This window comes from Castor canadensis, chromosome 8 (genome assembly GCF_047511655.1).
Source record: "Castor canadensis chromosome 8, mCasCan1.hap1v2, whole genome shotgun sequence".
Taxonomy (NCBI): domain Eukaryota; kingdom Metazoa; phylum Chordata; class Mammalia; order Rodentia; family Castoridae; genus Castor; species Castor canadensis.
In genome coordinates, this window is record NC_133393.1 from 60,289,916 (window position 1) to 60,309,970 (window position 20,055).

The window sequence follows — 20,055 nt, forward strand, 5'->3', positions numbered from 1 at the left end:
CACATCTACCTTCATTCTTTATGTGACAGTTCTACGGAGATGACCCATCAATCTAGGACTTTACCCACACTGCAAACCTAAATTTCTAAATTCATGCTTAAAAATCTTTAGGCAGGTAATTTCCACTAACATTTTTTTCCCCGTGGTATTGGGGGTTGAACTCAGGGCCTAAAACTTTCCAGGAAGGCACTCTACCACTTGATCCACACCCCAATCCTCAACTAACAGTTCTTAACAGCTTTTAATATAACAAGTGTAGAACAAGCCAGAGGTAGGAAGCTGAACTGACTAATGTTGAGGATACTCGCCCTAGAAATGTTCCTGTCTAAGTTTAAATCCTGAGTCTAGCTGTGTGACCTTGAGAAAGTTCCTTAGCCTCTCTGTGCCTTAGAGTCCTCATCTATAATATAGGTATAATACCTGTATGTTTTTTCTTTGGGCTAATGTAAGAATTATATTAAGTTAAAATATATAAGATGCTTAGAAATGTTTGCTACATAAAAAGGCCTGGGGAAGCACTAGCTCATGTTACTCTCCTAAAAAGCAGAGACAGAATTATTTCACCAATTTACACAATGAGAAAACTAAGGTGAGTATTCTGAGTCATGATGCACTCTCAAACTCCAGAGGTTCAAATCTTTACTCATCATACTTCCCCTTAAAATTCAGCTTTGTTTGTGTGCCTTCTTGGCTAAGGGTGTTCTGTTCTCCCCATTCCTCCACCACATCTACCCCTGGTAACAGCCAATATACCATTTCCAGACTCATTTTTATAAATAACCACCCTCTTCCCCACCTTAAAAAAAAAAATCCTGTTTTAAAGTTTAATTTTGTCACTCTTTAAAAACCTTTAAGACCTAGCCCTGGTAAATCTTACCTCTCTTCACAACACTGATCTCTCTCTCTCTTTCTCTAAATGTAATCTCACTATAGACTGCATTGCCCTCCACTGTCTCCTCAAAATCTCTTATCCTTCAAGGCCCATTCAAACCCACCTCCTCCAGTGGGACCCACTAAGCCCAAGCTTCCTTCATTCTTGAGACTAGTCTAATTTACAGCATGATCTTCCCAACTGCCTCCAAAAGGCCCAACAGACTGCTATCCTTTTTCTGCCCTCATCTCTATCTGAATACTGTGAAGAGTAAAGAACATGGTTGGTCCACCCTTCATCTCCAAGAAGACCTCCTACCCTCCTACCCAGGCTGGGGATTGCTTGCCAAATGTTCAACGAAATAATACCAGTATCTGTCACCAGTCCAGTATAGGTTATTTGCCACGAAAACAGCTGCTAGTTCTTCACAGATGTTACCATATTTAATCCTCATAACCACCCAACCACTCCTATTTCACAGAAGACTTAAATAACCCAAATCACACAGCCAGGAAAGATAAGGGACTTTAATCCACAATTTTCTGGGTCTGGAGCTCTATGCTATAACTAATAAATTTCATCCTAATAAAAAACATCCTTTACTTTCTCAACCAAGGTTGGGGAACAGACATCGTATATTCTGGAACAGTCAAGAAACTTAATTCTATGTTTAGACGCTTTCTCAGTTGTGCAAAGTCACACATTTGATAGAGGTGGAAGATGAAGAATGTGAAAGTTTGATTTAAAAGAAATTTTTTTTTAAAAACCCAAGCAGTTGATCAAGAGGAAAAACACTAAGACCCAGGTGCTTCACACACAGGTCCTATGGGACTCACAGGTTCAACCAGAGCATTTCCTCTGCCTCATCACCATTTCCCTTCCTCCCCAGAGTTAATTTAGAGGAAAACCCACAGGCTACTTTGACTCTTCCATCATTCACAAGAAAAAGTAGAGGGAGTTCAAATTCCAATTCAAACAGAATAAAATTCTCTACTGTGTGTTATTCTAAGAATCGGCATCTTTGAAAAAGATAATGGTTGTGGAGACATTATTTATACAACTGCAGCCAAATTGTCAAGCTTGCACCTAAACAAAGCAGGCCACAGATTTCTAACCTTGCTTTCACTTGTTCCAAATAACACACATTCAGAATGTGAGGCTGATCTGCCTGGGACATCTGTCACCCCACTGATCACCAGGGTTGATTCAGCTGATCTGGCTGGTTAGGTTGGGTGCCCCTTCCTTCCTCACAACTCCATGTACTTGGTCCTCTGATAGAGGAGGACTATTTTTTGGTCAAAGGTATATGAGTATCTGCAATCCCTGCTAGAACCTTCAAACAAGCCTCAAGGTCTAAATAAAGTAAATTCAATAAACTTTCCCCCATAAGAAACTCAGATAAGGGGTTGGTGTAGCTCAGTGCTACAACGCTTGCCCAGCCTGTGCCAGGCCTTAAATCCAATCCCCAGCACCACAAAAAAAAAAAAAGAAAAAAAGAAACACCTCATACACTGTGTGCAAAGTTCTACAGATATGAAGAAGGGTGACAAAGAGCCAGCAAAAGTAATGCAGTGAGCTAGAGCCTAAACACAGAAAAGATAACAAAGGCACAGTTAGAGATATGGTTCTGTATTACATTCATACTGTGAAAGAGTTAACCCACTTCTCAATGGGCCCAGCTAGTTCTTCCCAAGAACTACCTTGCTCACCTGAAGAATTTGGTCACTTATGAATAGTCTTACCACTGAAAACAGCATCTTACTCTTTCACAAGGTGAAGTTAAGTCTGTCCTATTACCAAAGGCCACATACATACTAGGAATGAGCACCCCTACTTTCCTAAACTGCTGTGTTTTATGTCAAATGCTTGATTTCCCTAAAATTTGAAAGGAAAGGTGAAAATACCCAGACCTATCCTGGTTCAGATTATCTATGAAATCTAACCAAACTCACACAGTACAGGGCTTGATCTTTCTCCTACAAGATCCATATTTGTGCCATGAGCCTCTGCCAGAATGACTGGTACTCAATGCAATTTGAGTCTGTCTGAGTTTTTAGCCATGGACATTTTTAGGTGGACCACTGTACAGAAAACACTAAAAGGTCTTTCTATTCTCAATTTCTTCACACTTGCCAAGAAAAACAAGGATGTTCATGTGGGCCAGTCAAAATGTGAGTCACACGGGGTTCCAGGGAGACACAACCCCAGGTCAGTCACAAACTGTGACCACATACCCATCTGGACCATTTGGTGTCCAAACCCACATTTCACAGATAGAAACTCTTCACTATGTACAGACTACTACACACATAACTGAGACCCTCCCTTCTTCCCTAAAACTGCCTAACAAGTATGCAAACTTAAAACTCCTGGCCTACTTTTTAATCTAAAACTCAGTTGTTTGGTGTTTTGGTTCCTTCAGAATGAAAAAAAAAAATACTAAAGTAAAAGAAACACTCACCACTTGGCTTTTTGAAATACTATCACCTATGCCAAACTAGCATCAATAGCTATTATATCTAAGATAAGGAATACAAAAACAAAATTAGTTTGTAGTTTGGGTTAATTCAGTTTAATTTTTTAAAGCTGATTTTCATTTAATAAAGCATTAATCTTTGTGGTATATGTGACAATAGCTAAAGCTTTTACTAGGAAGTAAGTTCTGAAAAGCACTGAAATAAATTTGAGAAACAAATAACCTAACACAATACAGCTGAGGGAACTGTGTTAAGTCCCACTCTGATTTTGGATAGTTTGATGATTACCTTTACTTGAACAGAAATGCTAGTCAGAGGACAAACACTTTGTTGTCTTTATTTCCAAACATCACCCAGCATCAAAATGTGATGCCAACCTTGGGGACAGGGTGTGGCTCAAGTGGTAGAGTGCTTGTCCAGTACAAACAAGGCCCTGGGTTCAGTCCCCAGCATTATGATATTGACCTAAATAGATATGAATCTCATACTTAAATCCACCTGTTTGGCCACAATTTAAAAATATAATAATAATTATTATAGTTCTTTGAAAACTCACAATTGGCTGCTCAGATTGATTTTTTTTTCCCTTAACATCAGAACTAATGACTTTCTAGGGAAATCTCTGGAAATAAAAAAATCATTATACAATAGTTCTTGCCCATGTTTTCACCTTGAAGTGACATTTCTTTAACACAGAAATCAAGATATAGACCTAAATATGAAAGGATAAGCATTCATTAACTCACACATTATTTTGAAAAGTTAATCTAAACCAGGTCTTCTGAGACAATAAGGTCTTTGAAAAGACAGAATGTCAAATGAGGTGTTCCTTCAGTTAAATTTGAATATTGTGCTGTTTAAGACAAATCTCCCTGTAAAAATAGGAGATGGAAAACTCAAAAAGTTAATTTTAATGTAACAAATTATTTACATGGTTAACTACAAAATGCAAATATTTCATGGATATGCAATACAGATTTTAAAAGAAGTCAGCAGCTAGTTAGTAGCAGGAAAAATGACCTTGTTCTGATTTATCCCATGCTGGTATAATGAGTAATGAAAAATCTACGTACACAGCTCCCTCAATGAACTTGTTCTGAAGAAATGTCGATGGTAGCCTTAAAATTAGGCACAATTGATCTGGATGATAGTGTGGCCTGGATTTCAAGTTAATGTTTGTCCATTACAGGCCAGCTGACCCTTATTTTTAAAGTAGCTATCTGAACAATGTAACTGTTCATCAAAAGGAATTTAACCAAAACCTGATTCCACCTTTCTCAATAACTCAAACATGTTTTACCTATTGTCCTTTAAAAATACCACAAGTACCCTCATTGACATGGACCAAGAAAGAGAAATAATGGTTCAAGTATATAAAATGACTGTTATTACTCAAACTGTGGATCAAATTTAGAGCTTTGGTATATTCAAGTCCCTAAGCTAGTTCTAGTTTCTTGGAAAGTGTAGATCTGAATTTGGCACATCAAGGTAATATCCTAAAGACACTTTTTGCTTGGCTGCTTGGGTTTTGGCAGCTCCATCTTCTGGTATTACAAGCTGCAGTCTGAATAGTCTTATCAGACAGGCTACCAAGAGCTCACATTAGCCCACAAGAATTCCACATCTCTTTCCCACTGGAAAACATAGTATATTTTACATACTTCCCATAGAACATAAACTGAAAAGTTTTGTTCACTGCTACTGCAGAACCATTAGTAATTTCTGTGTCTTAGTCCAAAACATAAACCAAAATTGAAATGTTTTGGTCCTTCTAGTAACGCACACGTTCTCTTTTTTAAAAGCCTGAGCTATTTCACATTTTCAGGAACTAAAAACAATACAGACCTAGGTGTTCTGTAAACAACAGCAAACCAAAACACCACTGTTCTTCCTAGCTCTGAAATCTGTCATCTAGCCAGAAAGATAGAGATCCCACCTACAAAGGGCTCCCCATCCTACACTTCCTCAGCTGGGTTTACTAGATGTAATGTCTTTCTTTCCCCATCTCCTGGAAATGCCCTTTGGACACAAGCCTGGGATGCAGCTTTAATTCACAATGCAATACACTCTCATTTCCTCCAAACCTGGCAACAAGAATATCCTCACTGCTGAGGACCTGTGGTGAAAGAAAAGGGGAAACTTACTCAGGAGTCTCGCCAGATTTTTTTCCCGCTGCTCTAAAAGAAAAAGCCTTGAAGCACTGATAAGCCAGTGTTTAAATCAGAGCCCCGATCACTTTTTTCCCCAGAAAGTCAATCACACTCAGTTAGTGGCCTGTACACACAAACTCCAAACAGGAAAAAGAACAGTTTTGAAACAGGAAATACACATCAGAATTATATTCTTCAAGTTCTTGAAACAATTTTTTCCCTTTCAAATAGGCAATTATTTTCTCCACATATGAAACTTAAAGACTTTCAAATCAAATTCTCTTTCCATTGCTCTCCCCAGTCCTTATTGAAAGCAAGGTTTGTTTTGGTCCCACATATTCACGCCTCTATAATTAAGAGGTTGTATACCACGCCTTCCACTAGTACATTCCCTGTTAAAACTCCCTTCCCTAGAAATGATGCCTCCTGCTCTTCTCAAGCAACCCCAGTAACTGAAGTTGTCAGCAGTCATCCTACTCGACCCCCACCACCCCAACACAAAGGTGCCAACCCAAGGGTCTGGGTTGGGATGTAAGAGCGGTTCACGGCCGAGTTTTACAAGTGTGCCCCCAAGAGACCAGTTTTCCAACAAGTTCACATGAATACACCCAACTGAATGCTTCACATCCTGGCCGGACCACATAAAAAGGTATTTCACGTTAAGAAACAAGAACAACACTGATATTCTTTCACTTAAACAATATATAACAGACCAGAGCGGAACTGAAAGAAATACAAAACTTTCTCTCTCAGAGCTTAAGTCGATGATTCACAAAATTTTGTGGCACTTTTCAATCTCCCCACTTCCCACCCCACCACGTAGGCTTCTCGGACAAGACTTCTCTGGTATTGTTGGGGTTGGAGGGCGGGGGGACGGCACAGACGAGAGCTTTTTGTCCAATTCGCACGTAAGGTAGTTCGGAACCCCCGTATCCCGCCCCACTTCCACCCCCAAAAGTGCCGGTTCCCCTGGGGAACCCGGAGTGAGCTGGGAAAGGAAATCGACTCGGGGAAGAGGAGGAGCAGCAACCAGGCAGAGCTGCAGCTCGCACTGTGCCGCTCCCGTCGGCGAGCGGGGCCGGACTCCTTTACCTGGGGTGGAAGGCCGCGGGCACTAGTTCCCAAAGTTCTGCTTCACCTTCCGACTTCAAAGCCCTGGCGACAGGGCCGCCGCCAGCACGCTCAGCGAAAATCCCGTCCCGTCCGGTCCAGTCCCCGCCCCGCCCCGCCCCGGCCGCCCTACACCAAGTCAAGAATCCCGGCGACACCGCGCTGGGAGCTGACATCACCCCGGCCCCAGGTACCTCCTCCTCCTCCCACCGCGCCTCGTCCCGCCCCCCCGCAGGAACTAGCCAAAGAGGGCTGGCGGGAGCGGGGCCGGAGGCGCCTGTGCCCCGCTGATTGGGCCCGCGCAAAGTCACTCAGCAAAGCCAACTAATTTTATACATTTTTCGCTTGACGAGACTGGACTGGAAGTGGGTGCTTGTGGGGTAGGGGGGATGCTGTCTTTCAAGCTGTCTATGAGGAAAGCAGATAATGGGATGGGCCAGAACCTGAAGGGTCGACTTGTAACCTTTTCTTGGCGTATTTTATATCCCGCGTCAGAAGCGAAACTAACGCATTAAAGCCCCCTTTTAGGCAAAACAATCGCCTGGGTGTCACGGGCAAGTATGAGCCCCGCGACGCGTGTGCAGAAAATGGCTAGCTTAAAGACATGGAAATAAAGGAAAACGCCAGCCCTCGCGCCCTCCTGCCTTTCATCCTGGGACTGCTGGGCGTGCTCCCTCAGAGCTGGGTTCCCAACTTCAAATGTACTTGGAGAGACTGGGAAGGGAATTCTAGACCAGGAGAGCCAGCTCTGAATTGTTAACTGGCGGTTTTAGCAGCCATGTGGTTGCTTTTGCTTTTAGCAGTGAAAAATCACACCACATAAACTTCCCAGGCAAATAAAATGGAATCTCCAAAGTGGGGGGGGGGGAGGGAATTATGTTTTTAAGGCCTTAAGATTGCTGTTTTAGTGCACAACTGAAAAGGGGGAAAGAGGGAGAACCCTCACAACTGAGTTCAACAAACCACATGAGAATAATTTCTGTTGAATGTAACCAATTGCAGTGGCTGAGCTACCAATTTAAGAATTAACTAACATTTACCCTTGACAGATAACCACGTATAATCCCCTTGGCTGAGAAAACAGAGTCTCAGGAGACGCTCTTTCAATTTACCCCATATCTGACCCATGGCAGAAATGAATGGTGAAAAGTACCTTTATGTATATGGGATGTAGGCAGCGAATTCTCTATCCATTATTTTCTGGAAGTACAATGAATTAATCATTCATTTTCTGTTGGTTTTTATTTTGATGACATGTTAAAAATTGAAGAGGGATGCAGAGTCCAGCATTGGTCCCATTTAATTCTCTCAACACTCAATTTAACATTGACTGTTAAATTGATTTTAACAAGTAGGCTCAGCAAGGCTATGTGAGTAAATAACTCCAGATCACTCAAGATGGATTGAAACCAAGGTCTATTGAGTCTAAGATTTTTTTTCTCTCTAAAGTATTGAGTGTCCATAAACCACAGGCTTTCAAATACTATATTGCTAAAACAAAAACAAAAAACCACCCACAGGCTGGGGCCACTCCTCTCACAGATACTTTATAGTATTACTATTGTATTACTTGTCTTGACCTTCAGTATTCTAAACTCACTTGTATTCCTTGACTCAGTTCAGCACTTCCAGATGAGTCCTCTATAATAATATTTTTGTCATTAACATCTTCCCCTCTAGATCAGGTCCCCCTTTCCCTTCAGTTCTCAGCTAACCTCTTAAAACTCTCCCTAATCTGGCTTCCCACTTTATCTCTTACTGGCACTTGGGAATGCCTCTGCTGTAGTCAAACTGGTCTACTCACAGATCCCAGCTTGGTTCTCACCTTTTGGTGTAATTGGAATCCCCATCTTCTCAACACATAATTGAAGTCTTTGTCCTCTGCCAAGACTTATCTGCGCACTATAGTGAACGAAAGAAGGGAGTGGGGTCCTTTGCCCAGTTCTACTGCTCATTTGCTGGGTGACGCCAGACAAGTCCTGAAACATCCATCTGAAACTTCAGTTATCTCCTCTCTAAAATGAGCAGACAAAACTCAAAGGTTGCTACAGGATCATTGAGATTGTATAGATGTGTAAACCTGAGGTTCTATATGTCCAGTTAAGTACATTTCCTGCCTTCCTATTAAATACATCTCTTATTTTCTGAAAAGCAAGCCCCGTGCTTAATTCCTCTTTTTGTTCCTTACACCCAATTCAAGGAAAAGGTTCAATATAAATATACAGAGCTTCTTTCTTCCTTCTATCCCTTAAATGAACTTACAATCTCTAGCCAAAAATATCAACTATCTCTTCTTGCTATCTCTCTCTCTCCCCACCCCCTTCTGCTCTCCTCTCCCTCCCTGCGCCCAACCCTTAGGCTAGAGCCCTTCCCTTCCCTACTTATTCACCCACCATCATTCAACAAACTTTAACTCCCTCAGGTATCTTCTGGAACCACCACCCAATCTCTCACTTTGCCACTCATCCTTCCTTTCTCATCCAGGCACATACTCATCTGTCAGTGCCTGTTGCCTGCCTTGCTCCTCAAATGCCTTTCACACAGTGGCTGGATAGCTACCAGCCACTCCTCCAGCCCTAGAAATAGGATGGCTGCTTTCAGACTCACTTTCTTCTGAAACTACAGCCAGCCTGCAAGAGATGGGGGAGGGAATGCCCGCCCCCACCCCCATAGGGATGGCGGGATAGAATAACAGGAAGTTGCCGCCCATCCCCTCAGCAGCTGGAATGATAACAGCTGCCATCAGAGTCCAGAAAACAAAAGATTCAAGAGAAAAGCTGAACACAGATGAGGTCTGAAGCAGTAGTGTTCAAACCAGGACTTACACAGAGTGGGTGGGGAAATCACCAATGGGAGAGATTTCAGCCTCCTTCCCTCCTCTTACAGGTCTTAACTGTTCTACATGTAGACTTCACTGTAATAAATTTCTAAAGGAGAGTCGAACACTTAAATAAACACATTGACAAAACCACTGGCCTCCAGGTGTGTTGGGGAAACTCCAAAGAATCAGGACACTGTGGCAGAAGCAAAACAGGATGGCTGATGGGCAGGAATCCAGAGCTCACCCACTACCCTGGACCCTAGCTGGCTTAATGGAAATGCTGCCTATGGGTCCCACACTAGCTCTGTAGGTCTAGATAACTATTTTCTGCCTAGTTTTTGCAACGATATGCCTTACTTTCAGTACCTATAAACCACCAGATATGATCACTACTGGGGTGTTGGGGGAAAGCATGGTGAAAGCAGAAGAAAACTTGCAAAGAATAAGAAAAGTAGAACTCCATAGGAACCCTAAAAGTTGCCTGATGCCAACTACCTGTTGGCTGCAAAAACCTCTTCTATAGGATTCCCAACAGGAGCCTGTCTGTAGCCCATGCTTGAATTTACCTGGCAAGAAGTACACAGCTAGGAAAGCAGCCACCATAGAAGATCTTTCTCCAATCCATCCATATCCTGCTTTTCTGACTTTCCCCGCCAAAGGCCTTGTGTCTCATTTAATCCTCTCATCAGATGTGAATAATTTTTGCCAGTTCTTACTAAAATCCACCTCCCAGGGCTTTGCAAAGATCTAATGAGATGTCATAGGCAATGGCCTGACACATAGTAGGTCATGAGCAAGCATATTTTCCTTTTTCTCATAACACTCAGTAATTGAACTATTATTTTTGTAGGAGGCTTATATCCTTCACTGATTGTAACTTCTCTATAGTTCTTAAGGACAAAATGTTAAATTTTTTCATTACATATTTTATGGATTCTAAAACCACGTTTTGTTCTATAGACAGTCAATAAAAATTCACTGAATAAGTGGATGCTGTCTTTTGCTTTATACTCCAAATCTACTATGGGCTAGGCCTTTCGAAGTTCAACAATAATTTGACCAGACTGATCACAAAGGATTTTTGAGCCTCCAGTTGTTCTCATTCCAACTGCATTGCAAACACAGAGTGGGTTAAACACATGATATAAATCGAGAACCAAATCCAAATGAAACAAGCTTGGTTTTAGAATTCCTTCTAAAGGAAATTCTATCTGATTGTAAGCACAGCATTAGTGATGAACCAGACACCGTTTTCATATCTTTTCTCTGAATACTAAGCCACTATTCAGCTATCACCAATAACATCATTTATGAATTTATGAATTCAGAAATACAGCACCATGTTCCAAGGGGGGAGTCTTATTTTAATCATTCTTTCCTTATAGCTAAAGGTTATTCTCTAGTTACCCGCAGATAAATCCAAAAACCTAGTTACATTCACTTTACCCGTTTTATTCATCCATTAGTTGAGAAATCTTTTTAACTAAAAATAGCAATGATTGCTTTCTGTGGTTTTTGATTAACGTTCAGTTAATGACTAAATTAAACAAATTGAATTTCCTTAAACAACTAATCCCATTACAAGTTTAGTTAATTAAATTTTCTAAAAAGTATGTTAGGTACCTGTATGCAGTGGCATGCACCTGTAGTCTCAGCTATACAAAAGGCTGTAGCAGGCCGATTGCTTGAGCCCAGGGGTTCAAGGCCTGCCAGGACAACATAACAAGACTCTCTCTCTGAAAAAAAAAAGTTAGATCCTATATTCTGAGATGGGCTACCAAGCCAGAGTGCCACCTTTTCAATACAAAGAAGCAGGGTGGAGATGTGGCTCAGTGGTAGAGTACTTGCCTAGCATGCTTGAGGCCCTGGGTTCAATTCCCAGCACCACACACACACAATCTTGAAATCTGTGTGCTTAGGTCAATAGAAAGGAGCAATTTCTACTTTCCATTCTGTGCATATCATCTGCATAGCAGTCATCCCAAGCACGTTAAACTTTTCCCCAAACTTTTAGGTTTTGCCAGGGGTTATAAGTCACTGCCATCCTTCCTCCAAACAGGAACTGCGCAAAGCCTCTTTAGAGGTCTCAGGAACATTTTCAACCAGCAACAAAACATTACTCATATCCAGTAACTTTCCCCTTTGATTTATCACCTGTGACAATAGTAAGTAAGGCTCATGTTGCAAATAATATCTCATGGTTCACTACTAATCAAAATTTATCCATTTGACACTGTGGTGCACCCATTCCCTGGACCAGTGTCATATATGATTCCCAAGCCTCAGACTGATCAACTCTTTTCTATTCCATCATCTTCTCACCTGGACAATCATTAATTTACTAACTCTTTAGTATCTCCTCGTCTTTAACTAGAATTCTTCTACTTAACTAGAACTTACTGTTTTTTTTTTTTTTTTTGGTTGGATCTAGGGTTTGAACTCAGGACCTTGGGCTTAAAAAGCAAGTGTTCTACCTCTTGAGCCACACCTCCAGTTTATTTTGCTTTGGGATCTTTCAAACTATTTATCCGGGCTTGACTCAAACCATGATCCTCCTGATCTCAGTCTCCCAAGTAGCTAGGATTACAGGCATAAGTTAATGTCAATCCAGAAACTTCTGCTTAAAAGGACTAAGAGAAGTGGGTTTTAACTAAAAGCAGATGTAAAATGAGAATAGAACAACTGGCTTAAGTAAATTATTTCATTGATGGAATTTTCCTGGCAAGTTGGAGCACATTGCTGATAAATAATTTCTTCAGCATTATCTCCCAAGTCCTATAAAAATTAGGTTTTTTGCTGCTTTCCTTTACTCCTCCAGATCCTATCTTCAGAACTACCTTTCCCATGAAGGATGTTAACTCTGCAGCATCTCAATTGTAGGCAATCAGTACTCTGGTCTATTAGGCTAACAAGGATATTAATGAAACCAAGAGACAGTGCCACACCTGTCTTTGAAATGTTTTAATAATATCTCATCTTTTACTTTTATTTCACCTTAGATAATTTCCTTTTGATCCTACATTGCTTGAATTCTAAATGAGATATGATGTAATAGTCATTTTACATTGCAAAATACCATTTTGGGAAAAAATCACCACCCATTTTTCAATACAAGAAACTATAATAAATAGCACCTATTCTTTGGTAAAACTAAATAAAGTGTGTGCTCTGAGCTGTAAGACCAAGCATCACTTGGTTGTTTGAGCTTCAGTTTCTCCATCTATAAATATTGAGGAAGGAGCCAGGTGCCAGTGGTTCATGCCTGTAATCCTAGCTGCCTATGAGGCTGAGATTGGGAGGATCAAGGTTAGAGGTCACCCCAGGCAAATAGTTTGCAAGACCCCATCTTCAAAATAACCAGATCAAAATGGGTTGGAGATATGGCTCAAGAAGTAGAGCATCTGTTTTGCAAGCAAAATGCCCTGAGTTCAAACCCCAGTCCCACCAAATAATAATAATAATAATAACAGCAACAATGAGAAAGGAAGCATATACTGAAGCATACTCATGAGATGTTGGATGCTGCTACCCAATGACCTCCTTTTGACAGAGTCTGAAGTGGTTTTCTACACAAGATTTCTCAGTTAACATGCTACTACCTTGCCACCTTTGCTAGTACTAATTGAATCATCGAGTTTCATCTGACTCAAAGACAGTGAAGTGTAAATTTGTCAACACTGCGAATAAGTATAGGAACTCTTGGCAGAGGTCCATACTGAACAGTCACTAATTAACCCAATCAAATCTTTTTTCAAGATATTGAATGTGAGACACAGAAAACCACACAATAGAGTAGAACAGAAGCACAGAGGCACACAGAATGAAAGCAATAAATGGAAGCATGAGTAAATGGAAACGTGAGGTGTAGAAAATGAGATCAAGAGAAAGTAGTCAGCCATTGAAGTGAAATACAAAGCCAAAAGGGAACGATGCTGAGAGTTACACATAGCAAAGAAAGCAGTTAGCAGTCGTGGACAGTAGACAAGACGAGGTGGCAGAAAGCAGCTGCCGGGTAATCGACAATACAAGAACAATAATAAAAATGAAAATGATAAAAAGCAAATACCTTTTAATTTTTGTGTGCTTGATACTATTTTAAATGTATTAACATTAACCCTATGAGGTCTGTCTCATTTTGCAGATGAGGAAAGTAACCTACAGAGAGTTTAAGTAACTTGCCAGAGGTCACATAGCTAAGAAGTAACATAATTCAACCTAGTTTGGCATCAGAGTGTGTGCTGAAAGAGAAGCTGAGTTACAAGAATGATAGATTAGTAGACTGTTGAATCCTGAACCATGTTCCAGTTCCCATGAAGCTTGATGGTTTCCTACATTTCCGTCATTCCTTAGTTTGTCTCACGCTAATTCTCTAGCACTTGAGATGATCTGAAAACCCTTTAATGCTTGCCAGTTGAAAGAGATTAACTAATGACTTTAAATGAGATAATAAATGTGGGAGCATTTTACCTTCCCTGAAAGAAATGGACTGGGCAGAGTGAAGTGTTTTTATTCTGAAACAAAGTGAAAGTTCTTAGGATATGATCTGGTGATTATAATGGTGTTTATCTTTAAATCACACTTCTTTGTGATATTACTTTGCATCAGCCTTTGTCTTGGTGGTATATATTTTTGCCATACAGTGCGAGAATTTAGAATGTATTAGTTTATAACGTGTAATTATCATTGCATATTAGTTAAACATCATTATGTTAATTACATGGCCCTGTTCTACCTCATTCCTTCCATAAGCAAATAGAATGAAGAGGCTGTGATTATAGAGGCAAGGAATAAAGACCAAAAGAAAAGGAGCTTGAAGGTTGTTTTATCTTTCTACAACTTCTCACATCAGCAGCCAGCCAAATCATTTAGGGTCTTGAAGGAGTTTAGATTTATTCTAATTATAATGAGAACAAAGTCAGGGCATATCTTACTATTATTATTATTATTTTGTTTGATGGTACTGGGGTTTGGAGTTTGAACTCAGGGCCTCAAGCTTGCTAGGCAGGTGCTCTACCACTTGAGCCACACTCCCAAACCTTTCTTACTAACATCTTGTTTCACAAAAAAAAAAATCCCTCTATCAATCTCTTTTTGCTTATATTGAGAACATTTGTGAAATTGACCAGTGGTACAAAGAAAAATGCTGCTTTTATGTAAATTCATTTGTAAAGTGCTGAGATTTCTGATCAAAGGACATAAGTGATTCCATCACCATCATCATGTCATCATCATGTTAAGAAGAAAAAGAGCTGGACCACAGAGTCAGCCCACCTTAGGAGAGGCTGACTTGCAAATAAATTGCAAAGAACCACTAAGGTTTGTTCTATTCACTATGCCATGGAATCTGCTGAAATAGCAGCAATGAAGACTTAGTTAAATCTTTATGTCTTCCGCTAAAAATTACTGCCATGTAATATTCTTGTTTGAAAAAGTATTACATTGGCATTTTATTTAAGTATGTTCAACCCACTGACTTTTGAATTATTTTAGAAGGTAATAAATATGCCAAAGGAAATAATTGCCCCCTTTCCAAATGCCCTGACTTCTTTGTCTCCTCATTAGGGTTAATCTTGTAAGGATCAACTTTATTTGTTCAGTCCTATTTTAGACATCAGGGTGTGTTCATGTATTTTCCTCCCAAAGCCTTATTTATTCATAGAATAAAAGAGTCATATGTTTGGAAATAATGACACTTTTGTCAGAAAGGCCACTTTCAATCGAGCATATTTCCTGGGAAGGAGATGAGAGAGAGAAGAAGAGAAAGAAATCACTTGCTCTGCACCAGAGCCTCTTGGACTGTAAATAAGCAAGTTATCAAACAGTCTGCATGTTCACCCCAGCAGAATCTCTAAATTCTGAAATGACAGTGCTCTCCCACCCTGCCCCATCACATACACTCTCCCATCCCACTGTCAAAAGGAAAACATACCATTCTTTCTTGTGATCCTGGAGCTCAACTCAGGCAAGATAATTAATGTGAAACTTTGAACACCCCGCTTAGCCACCCTTTCATGTTCTCAGAGCTTATCCTAGAATCTGATTTAATCTTCCCAACCATCCGAAAGGTCAGTACAATTATTACTACCACTTTCCTGATGATAAAACTGAGGACCAGAAGTGGAACCAGCTTCACGGGTAAGTGAAGTGTGCACCAGACAGGACCCCACAGTTTAGAAGGGCCTGCACACTTGATTTAATGCTCTGCTATGGCCACCTTGAAATTCTCAGCAATTTTTAAACCCGGGGCCTCTGAGCCCGTGAACTGTCTTAGAAGGGTTAAGCAACTTTCCCAATGTGCCTGAATCAGTTTCCTCGGGTATGCCATAACAAACTCGTACTGAGTGGCTTAAACAACAGAAGTTTATTTTGTCACAGTTCTGAAGACTGGAAGTTCAAGGTCAAGGTACCAACAGGGTTAGTCACTCTGACACCTCACTTCTCAGCTTGTAAGTAAATGGCTGTCCTCTCTACGTGTGTTCACATAATCTTCAGGATTAGGACCCTCTGTAATGGCCTTGTTTTAACTTACTCACCCCTTTAAAGCCCATCTTCAAATGCAGTGACATTGTGAGATATTGGGGATTAGAACTTCCACATGTGCATCTGGAGAAGATACAATTCTGCCCACTTAGAGTCCCACAGCCAGTAAGTGGAAGAGTCACTAAGACTTGCATGCTCCATTTGTTTTCTTGAAATGTGAATGTAAGCATGTTAAGAGCAGCTCTTATCATTAGTTGGAAAAGGCACAGAAAGGTCAGCTTTTGCTATCATGAACAAAAAGACAATACAGCAAATATATTAGTTGTGATGATAACACTGAGTCTTCATCTCAGCTTGCCTAGCACTGAATCTATTGCTGGGCCCATCCTGCCTTTTACAACCTACACACACAGACATGGCTGCCAGAAAAGACAGTCCCTCTACAATTATAGGTTCTTGGGCTGTCTGCCTTTGGTAGATTTCAAAATAGCATAGTTGACTTTGCTTCAAGCCAGGAAAAAAACAACAACAAGAAAAAACCATCATTACTGTTGTACTCATGAGACATATAAAGGCACCTCTGTGGACTGAATCCAACATACTGTAGTCTAGTTCTTTATCTCATTCTTAGCTGACTCCAAGTTGAGCACAGTAAAAAGTGAGTTTGCTCAGATAGCCAGGGATGAAGGCAACTCATTTAAATGATCAGACAGTAAACTCACTTCCAATTTGAACATGGATAGTGTTTTAATGAGGATAGATCCAAAGTGTGGACCAAAGACCTGGAAATGTTACAGTACTGAAAGTCAAGGAAGGGAGGGACAGGAGGATTGTGGTTTGAAGCCAGCCCAGGCAAATAGTTTGAGAGACCCCCCATCTTGAAAAACCCTTCACAAAATAGGGCTGGTAGAGTGGCTCAAGGTGAAGGCCCTGAGTTCAAGCCCCAGTACTGTTAAAAAAAAATCAACTATCTCATGAGGTAAGTTTTATTTCTCTCAGTTTATATATGTCTAACACAGGTATGATTAATAACTGATAGACTCCTTAATTTTTGTTCCAGCTTCCAATTTAGGATCAACCTGAGAAAACCAAATATGCACCCCTAAGCAATAATATAGGTGCCCTGCTTCTAATTAGCCCACTTACATCTTCCTCACACCAGGAGCCTCCAGTCAGGGCATAATTGACACCTTCCCTTTTTTCTACTGTAAAACTTCCCCACTCCTCCCTTGAGTCTCATCCCAAAGGCAGATGATGGTAACTTACTTCTTTGTCATAGCTGGTGTTCAGATGTCTTAGGTCAGGTTCCCTGGGAAACAGACTGAGATGCAGACTTGCATGGAGGTTTGTTGGAGGATGCTCTCAGGATGGAACCTTCGAATAGGTCTAGGCAGGTGGAGAAGTTAAAGTGTGACACAGTTGCATGGGAAGCTTCAGCTGAGCCCATGGAGAGCTCTGGGGCTGGGAAAAACAAATGTGTCCTGGATTAGACATTGGCTGCAGTTCATCCTTGGAGAAGTAGATGAGGCGGTTCTTTTCGACCAAGAGCAAGTCCAAGGCAGGATCTTGGCCATCAATTCTCTGCAGTCAACACTCTAGGCAGTTAGGAACTGCCCATGGAATGCCTTCTTGGGGAGCAATTAGACAACCCTACCAAACACGTAGTTGGTGGGAGATCACGATTTTAACCCAACTTTGAGTCTATGTTCTTATCACTATAGCATAACTGTCTTCACTCAGAAACCAAGACAAATGGAGATTTTGGGAACACTTATTTTCTTTCTCAGTCCCAAACCTAAACCATATTTGTACAATGAGTCAGACATTTTTAGCAAATGATTTAGAGCATAGTAGTGGGTTCAACTGGATATGGCATTAAAAGATCTGAAATAAAACCCAACCAAACCAACCAAAAGCAGTTAACTGAGTCACCACATGTACACAGTCATACCATGTTAGCATTACAGTACTTTACTAAATGTTTCCCTCACTCAGTAGAACAGAATATTGTGACTTCCAGTTTTCCAGTGTAAGTTGCTGACAAATTGGAAACAATAAGATGTGAAAAGAGTGTCATTTCCACTTCAAGTATATCCAGTCCCAGGGAAAATTATTCTATCTTTGTCAAAATCCTAATAAAATCAATCTTAGAAGTTAGTAGAAAATTTATTCTTAAAGCAATCATGAGGTTTTTTTTTTTTATACCATACCTCATCACTCATATTATATGGTTATTACAAGAGTTTTAGCTTTATTTGAGCTACTTCAACTCAAAACTTCCTTTCTGGTTTTATAAGTAGATCATCTACATTTAGTAATGGGAATTTACGTGAGGATTATCAAAAACACACCCCAAGTTCTGTCTACAAACTAGTATGAATCAATTGTCTCTTTTTCTGTAAACGACTTGATAACTTTGACTTTTTACAGTATCTCACAAGATCTTTTGACTATGTTAATCATTGTTCCCAGAGCTTTTGATTTTTTTCCCTTTTTGTGTGTCCTAGACATTCCCTCCCCCTTCTCTTCTCCACCCCCTCCTTTCTGATCCCCTCCTGATTAACCTTGTATAGTTAACGAGTAATCTGTAATCCCAGTTAGCTCTTGTACATAACATAGCATAATAGTTCTTAAACTTTGACTCATGACAATTGGTAGAGAAATCTATTAAAATAGGGACTATCAGAAATTCATCCTAGTTCTAAAGAATCAGAACTTCTGGAAGCAATGCTAGGATAAATGTGTAATTAAATGCATCTTTTTAAATTCTGTTAATATCACAACTTACGTATCACTCACAAACAAATTGCACATTTGCAGCAATCAATAAGGTTTTCTGGCTGTAGAATATGGACATAAAAGTGACATTTGGAGCTTCTATTTTTCCAAAGCTGTGTGCATAATGGCAATCTATGCAAGTAGAAACAACAGGCTGGGTTTCCTACCAGTGACCTACAAGTACAAGGCCTGTTAGAATGATAGCAATATAAATGCAAAGAAAGTGGCTGATCTTAGAAAAATTGCTGTAGAAGAATTGGTATGATCCAGTGATTGCTAGAATGCAAAATAAAAAGGACAGCAAGTAAGTTGAAAGACAATTATAAGGTGTAACTTGGACAAACACAGTTCTCTCCAACAAGAAATATGTGTTTTGGTTTGATTTGTTTTTGGTTTGTTTGGTTTGGTGTTTTGTCATTTTCCTTTTTTTTTGTTTTGTTTCTTTGTTTTTTTCCTTCATCCAATTTGTTCTAGTTTGGATACTTCTTTCCTTTTAAATTTTATTTATTTTTTTAAACTTGGTTTCTAATTGTTGGAATCTTTTTTTTCTTCCTATCCCTCAAACCATTCTCTATTTCCAAGTTTTAAATAGATAGAGCTCTCTCATACTACTATCTCCCCTTTCTTCCATCATCCCACTCTGCTCCTTTCCCCATGCCCAACCCTCAGAATACTGAATTTTCAACCCTTATACCTTTCAACCAGAGTTAAGTTCCCAGATCATCCCCCTAGAAACTACTCCCATAAAACCTTAGTGGAGGACAGATAAGGGTTCCAATTGTTTCTTACTCATTTAAATATTTGATTTAGTGCTAAATTGTTAGCCATGTTACTGGCGAGCTTCTCTGCTCACTCAAGGAAGTAAAAGGAAACATAGACCAACAGATGCACAAATCACAGTGTAGAAATTTAAATATGAAAAACCAAGGCAATGTCTTTCCTCCAAAATCCCACCACAGTGACTCAACGTCTGACTCCAAAGATAATGAATTGGTCAAAATGTCTGAGAGAATATTCAGAAGCCTACCATTAAAAATGATCAGAAAGCTGAGCGCTGGTGGCTCATGCCTGTAATCCCAGCTACTGAGGAGGCAGCAATCAGGAAAATCATGGATTGAAGCCAGCCCAGGGAAATGGTTCATAAGACCATATCTCAAAAAAAAAAAACCATGACAAAAAAAGGGCTGGTGGAGTGGCTCGAGGTTTAGGCTTTGAGTTCAAACCCCAGTACCGCAAAAAAAAAAAAAAAAAAAAAAAAAAAAAAAATCGGAAGCCTCAAAGAAAGTCAGCAACATGGAAAAGAAATTCAGCAAGGAAATGGAAATTATGAAAAATAACCAAGTAGAAATTTTAGAAGTGAAAAGCTCA

At 40.1% G+C, this 20,055-nt stretch overlaps 1 protein-coding gene across 7 annotated transcripts in view; it reads right to left on the reverse strand.

Annotated features, from left to right (window-relative positions):
• Ppfibp1 (PPFIA binding protein 1) overlaps nucleotides 1-6,744 on the reverse strand; it is a 145,263-nt gene extending 138,519 nt beyond the window's left edge. For 4 of the 7 annotated variants that reach the window (XM_074083048.1, XM_020184268.2, XM_074083046.1 and 1 more), the window contains exon 1: nucleotides 6,591-6,743. The gene's annotated coding sequence lies outside the window, so the exon portion shown is untranslated. Of the gene's footprint in view, nucleotides 1-6,590 lie in introns of all 7 variants that reach the window. The other 3 variants (XM_074083042.1, XM_074083043.1, XM_074083044.1) reach the window with 3 other exon arrangements.
• Nucleotides 6,745-20,055: the final 13,311 nt, after the last annotated feature.